The sequence below is a fragment of the Triturus cristatus genome, chromosome 5_1 (genome assembly GCF_964204655.1).
Source record: "Triturus cristatus chromosome 5_1, aTriCri1.1, whole genome shotgun sequence".
Classification (NCBI taxonomy): Eukaryota; Metazoa; Chordata; class Amphibia; order Caudata; family Salamandridae; genus Triturus; species Triturus cristatus.
In genome coordinates, this window is record NC_140587.1 from 732,588,749 (window position 1) to 732,594,748 (window position 6,000).

The window sequence follows — 6,000 nt, forward strand, 5'->3', positions numbered from 1 at the left end:
AGACACATATGTTCAGTTATACATCCAGTCTCCCACTCATACTGCAACTCACATATGTGTTTACAAATGCATAGAGACACTCACACATACAGTCAGACAGTGACAGTGGCACCTAATCATTCACTCACAAACTCACACAGCACTTATGTATCTAGCAGTACCAGAGCTAGTTGCACATGCAGTTACATAGTATAACACTAACTAACACAGCCAGTAAGCTATCCAGAAAGCCACTTGCATACAGATTTATATACTCATAGAGTTACTAAGAGAGCCACTCGTATGCTATTAATGTTGCTTACACAAATGCTCACACACTCATACAGGGGCTAATGCACTCAATCAGATATGTACTCAAGAACTGACACAAACAACTCATACATCCAGAGTAGTAGATGTTTACACGTTTCACTGGTCTTATACTGTAGAGCCTGTGTGTGCAGTTATACTGCCATGTCAACTTGACATTAAAAAGCCTTTGTCAGGCCTTAAAATACTCTTCTACTACATATAAATCAACCTTAAGGTAGGCCGTAGGCAGACATAGCACATGGGGGTATGCGCTTAAAAGGTAACTCATATAGGTTCATATTGACAAGCCCCTTGCGCCACCGGTGCATCACTTTTTGAGATAACAGGAGGGGTGGTTGGCCTGCTAGACCCTCAGCATTCAAGGGGACTTCATCCCGCAACCAGCAGTGCACCAGTAGGTGAGTTTGCAGAGTGGTAGAGAAAGGGGGCATGGCCTCCGAAGACCTCTCAGCAATCACTCTGTTTAGGACTTACTGGAGGTTACAGGAGGGGTTTTTGGCCCTCAAGGACCCTTACCAGCCAAGGGGACTTCATCCCCCAACCAGTAGTTCACCAGGAGGTGCATTTCCACAGTGGTGAGGAAAGGGGGTGTGGCCCCTGAAGACCTCTCACCAATCCCGATGTGTGGGACTTACAGTAGGTAACAGGAGGGTTTGTAGGCTCCCAAGGTTGGTGATGGATCTGCAGAAATACCACTCAGTCTCGGATTCCCTCATCACGTTGCACTGGCTTCCTCTGGATTGAAGAATTCTCTTTAAGACTCTATGCCTTACCCACAACGCTTATTATGGCCTAGGCCCTGAGGCCATTAAAGCGATGTTCCAGCGCTATGCAAGAATCTGCTAATAGTCCTGAGGTTTAAGAAGGTTAGATGGGGAGGCAGGGCCTTTTTCCACTGCCGCTGCTAGGTTGTGGAACTCTCTTCCTGATGGTCCATCTGGACATGTGTCACACTCTCTTTTCCGCAAGGCCTTGAAAAGCTGGCTCTTTACGAAGACATCAGTATGAGTTTATTATTCGGTTTGTACAACAGTCCTCTGCAGCCCCTCGATGCCCTTGGGCTAAGTTAGCACTTTATAAATCTAATATTCATTCATATTCATTCAAGGACCCTCTGGAGCCAAGGGGACTTCATCCCCCAACCAGCAGCGCACCATGAAGCACGTTTTCCCATTGGTGGTGAAAGGGGGTGTGACCTCCAAAGACTTCGCAGCAATCCGGCTGTGTGGGACTTACTGGAGGTAACAGGAGGGCTTGTTGTCCCCAAGTATCATCTGGAGAAAAGGGGACTTCATCATAAAACCAGCAGCATGTCAGGAGGCGTGTTTGCAGAGTGGTGCATAAAGGGGGTGTGGCCTCCAAAGACATCTTAGCAATCCCGCTCTGTGGGACTCACTGGAGGTAAATGGAGGGCTTGTTGGCCCCCAAGGTCCCTCTGGAGCTAACACAAAGCCTCTGGCAAGTTGCCAGGAATTTTTTTATTTAATAGTTAGGGGAGGGAGGCTGAATAGCCCCACTTCATTGGGCTTATTTTTCACCCCAGGGACCCCATACCCTGGGGCCAGGCATTAATGGAATGGGGAGGGGGGCCACCTCTATTCTGGATGCCCTAGTCCCACCCAGGGCACCCAGGCACTTTGTTGTGGACCGCAGGGGGGGGCCTGAACACCCCGCAGTCCCTGCTGGCTCCCAACATCCTGCAGGAGCCGGCATTGCTTTTGGACAGAGGGAGCTACTGAACATGCAGCTCCCACTGTCCAAAATAAACTACTCTGCTCTGCTTTCAGCATGCGAGAGCACATTTTATGCTCTCACTTGCTAAAAGTGGAGCAGAGTTTGCTATGACTTGGCGGGAGCAGTAGAGCTCCCACAAGCCATAGCATACTCCAATGCACCGGTGACCGACACCCCGGGCCATTGCAGGTGCCGGCACTGGGGGGTGGAGGCCCCCATGGGTATTATTGGTTCCAGGACGGGGGCCGCGTGGCCCCCTTCTATTTTGCCATTGTGCCCTGGGGAGGTGGTGGTCCCTGGGGCTGCAGGGGGTGCGCTGCCTCCTGCATGCAAGTTTGCAAAAACCCCAGGGAGGTTGCAGAGGAGTTCGTGTCCCCCCGCTTTTTTCAAAATTAAAGCCTGGGGAGGTGGCATTTGCCTGGGCTGCAGGTGGGTCCATGTGGCCCCCCACATTCATTTAGTGAAAGCCCGGGGAGGTTGAGGTCCCCAGGGTGGTGGGCCAAGAGGACCCCCCTTACTAAAATCTGAGAAGCCACAGGGAGGTGGCAGTCCCCAGGGCATAATAAGCCCCAGGAGGAGGGCTTGTTCGTTCCCCTCCTTTATTTATACAATGCCCAGGGACCTGGCCCATCCAGGGCCAATTAACAACAAAGTGTGGGAGACTGTGCTTCATTTTTTATTTTAGATTTTTGGGCAGTTCATGGATCTAGAGGAAATCCTGCCAAAATGTTTTTTTAAAATGCTTTTAACCCCCGGCGGGGTCCCTGTAGGAGCCCCCCACCATATCTGGGGTGTCAGGATATTACTACCCGGCCCCCTTTTCTTTCGTGTTTTTTTACTTTTTTTGTGGGACTCAGCTTGAAGCTGAGTCCCATGATGGCTGCCAAATCGTCTTGGTTGAAGTATTGACAGCCAATCAAATTTCAGTAGGATTTCAGTGGACTTTGGACTCTCAGATAGCTATATTTATCTTTAGCTTAAATTCATCTGAAACTACTGAATGGATTTACACCAAATCACAAAACGCTCACTTTTTGGTCCAACATCTAGCTTTCTGCTAAATTTGTAGTAATTCCGTTCAGCGGTTTGGGCTGTAGTCGTGTTCAAGAAGCGAAAAATCCCCATAAACATAACATGGGGATAATGTATTTTGAGGCCCCCATTTTATCTTGGCTCCACCTTGACAGATCACCCCGAAACTTTTCACACAGCAGCTGAACCAAAAATGTGAGGTTTTTGAAAAGAATTTGTGAAGATACATCAATCCGTGAAAAAGCTATTTTAGAAAAGCTAAGTCGATGCACAATGGCCTAGATAGAACGAGCTGGCACTGTGTGATACTAAATCCAAAAACACAAAATGGTTTCTTCAAATGTAGTTTGTGCCATTCATGCAAATATGGCTCGAACACAACTCAATACTCCTCAGTATATGGCCCCACTACTAACAAACTGAAGGGTAGGTACAACTGCCGCACAGAATTAGCAGTTTATGTTTTAACGTGCTCATGCGGGTTACAATATGTGGGAAGCACTAAGCTGCAAGTTCATGTGCGAATCCTTCAACATCTGAGGGCCATAGTTAATTCGGATATGTCAAATACAGTGGCAAGGCACTTTAAAGCTATGCACGACAACAATTTGAGTGATTTGAAATACTATGTCATTGGTGCAGTGCCGCCACTGAGAAGAGGTGGAAACGGGAAGAAACAGTTCAGAAAATTATAATCCAAATTAATCTTGGAATTGGATACTAGAATGCCAAATGGATTAAATACTGGGGAGGAACTCCACAATTATTTATAACCAGGAGGGGTAACTATAATTTACTGATGAGTTTTACAATTTTATTAATCGCACCATGGTAGCAGTTCCTGTAAATACAATAAGGTAGGCATTAACAGCTGCCATTCTTCCCCTCTGTCCATAGTTGACAAATTTTTAACACAACTTTTGAAGCACTTTAAACTCATTAACATGCACTGGAGCACTTTTTTCGCACATTTCTGTTTTGACAGACTAACATAGATTTTCATAATGAATTGATTTATCAGAGACAGATTGGCATTAAATGGCATTTAGCTGATAATAGCAAGGTTTGAATTTAGATATGTGATGATATTACTCCTGATGGGACTGCGATTTCATAGAATTAATTAGAATAATGCTCCATAACCAGTAAATGATGTTGATAAAATTGAACACTGTGATGCACGTATCGGAATGAGAATTGCACTTTGCATGTTTATATCATTATTATAATGTTTAAAAATACGTTCTCTCCATATGATACAGAAGACAGCAGTTCACATATAGATTTCATTAAGCCCCTTTGCACTTTACTTATTCATGTAGGATACAATACCAGTGAACCCCAGCACTATGCAGGGAGTTTGTTGTTGTTTTTTTTCCCCTCGTATATTTATATGCAACAACATTTACGTCATCGTCTTGTAGAGTCTATGAACATAGGGGTACTAAGAATCAATTTGGCATTTTAATTGTGCTTATATGAATTGGACGGTGATTATTGATATTTATTGATATATATATTTATATCAAGCTACAGTGTCCCACGACACAAGCCTGAACCTTGAAGGGCGGCCAGTGCAATCCAGCGTAGGGCTTCTGGATACAAATCCCAACAATACCTCCTTCCAACTACAAAAAAGGTGCACTGACACTTGGCAGAGCAGCGTTTCAAATGCTTTAATGGTGAGACAGCACGAAGGTAAGAGGCAGTCAATCCCAACGTTTCTGCTCTGTTCGAGCCTTGATCACGGGAGGCAGTCTCATTTGAAAACAACCCACGTGGTTTACCTTTTTAACTCTGTGGGCCGTATTTTCACTAAGAGCACGCACAGGGAAAATCTTCAATTCAAAGGTGAATAGCGCAGTCCTTTCATATTGATGAATGACCATAATGCGCAACCACTTCTTGCATTTAATCCATTCCCTGAGCGCTAAAGCCAAGTCCACCAAAAAACACAGTTCGTAATTTCAGTCTTCACTCACTGTATGAAAACGTCGCTCCAGCCAGCAGAACCGGAAGATTCCTTCTGCTCCCAACTTGCCACACGCAGTGATACACATTCAAAGGGGGCAAGCAGGTCAGGCTCCAAACAGTAAATCAAGCTACAGTGTCCCACGACACAAGCCTGAACCTTGAAGGGCGGCCAGTGCAATCCAGCGTAGGGCTTCTGGATACAAATCCCAACAATACCTCCTTCCAACTACAAAAGAGGTGCACTGACACTTGGCAGAGCAGCGTTTCAAATGCTTTAATGGTGAGACAGCACGAAGGTAAGAGGCAGTCAATCCCAACGTTTCTGCTCTGTTCGAGCCTTGATCACGGGAGGCAGTCTCATTTGAAAACAACCCACGTGGTTTACCTTTTTAACTCTGTGGGCCGTATTTTCACTTTTTTCTATTTCTTTTTTCTATTTTTCCATATTTCTATAATTTTAGTTTTCTATTTCCAGTTTTAATGCAGTATAGTTTTCAATCATGTTCAAACCTTACCAGAAAAGTATTCAGCATATGCTACGTTTGCTACATTTGTCCATTTTATATATGTGTTAATTGTGATATAATCTTTGTATAGTCTGTTCTTCATTTTCACTGTGCCGACGGGCAATCACATGGTGTATGTTGTAGAAAGATGGCTTTCACAGTCATTCTCGTGATGTGAACAAGCCCAAGAGGTGGACGAAACGCACCATCTTGCCGGGTACAGCATAACATATATTTACCAGCACGAAACCGGTGTCCAAGTTCCACTATCAGCAAGAAGCGCTGTGGGAAACTCTGTGAAATATATATCTATATATATATACTCAAGGAAGCCTGATATTTTTATTTTTGAACCAGGACTTTCCACTCAATTACCTCGTTTTTTCACCTGATCATCTTTGCCTTCCCCATGCAGCACTCAGTCGGCAACTGTGCTTTCTGG

The 6,000-nt window shown here is 45.0% G+C and overlaps 1 long non-coding RNA gene across 1 annotated transcript in view; it reads right to left on the reverse strand.

Moving 5' to 3' along the window:
* LOC146831414 (uncharacterized) overlaps positions 1 to 5,160 on the reverse strand; it is a 63,353-nt gene extending 58,193 nt beyond the window's left edge. Inside the window, exon 1 of the long non-coding RNA XR_014961278.1 lies at positions 5,061 to 5,160. This is a non-coding gene — a long non-coding RNA (uncharacterized LOC146831414). The remainder of the gene's footprint in view (positions 1 to 5,060) is intronic.
* Positions 5,161 to 6,000: the final 840 nt, after the last annotated feature.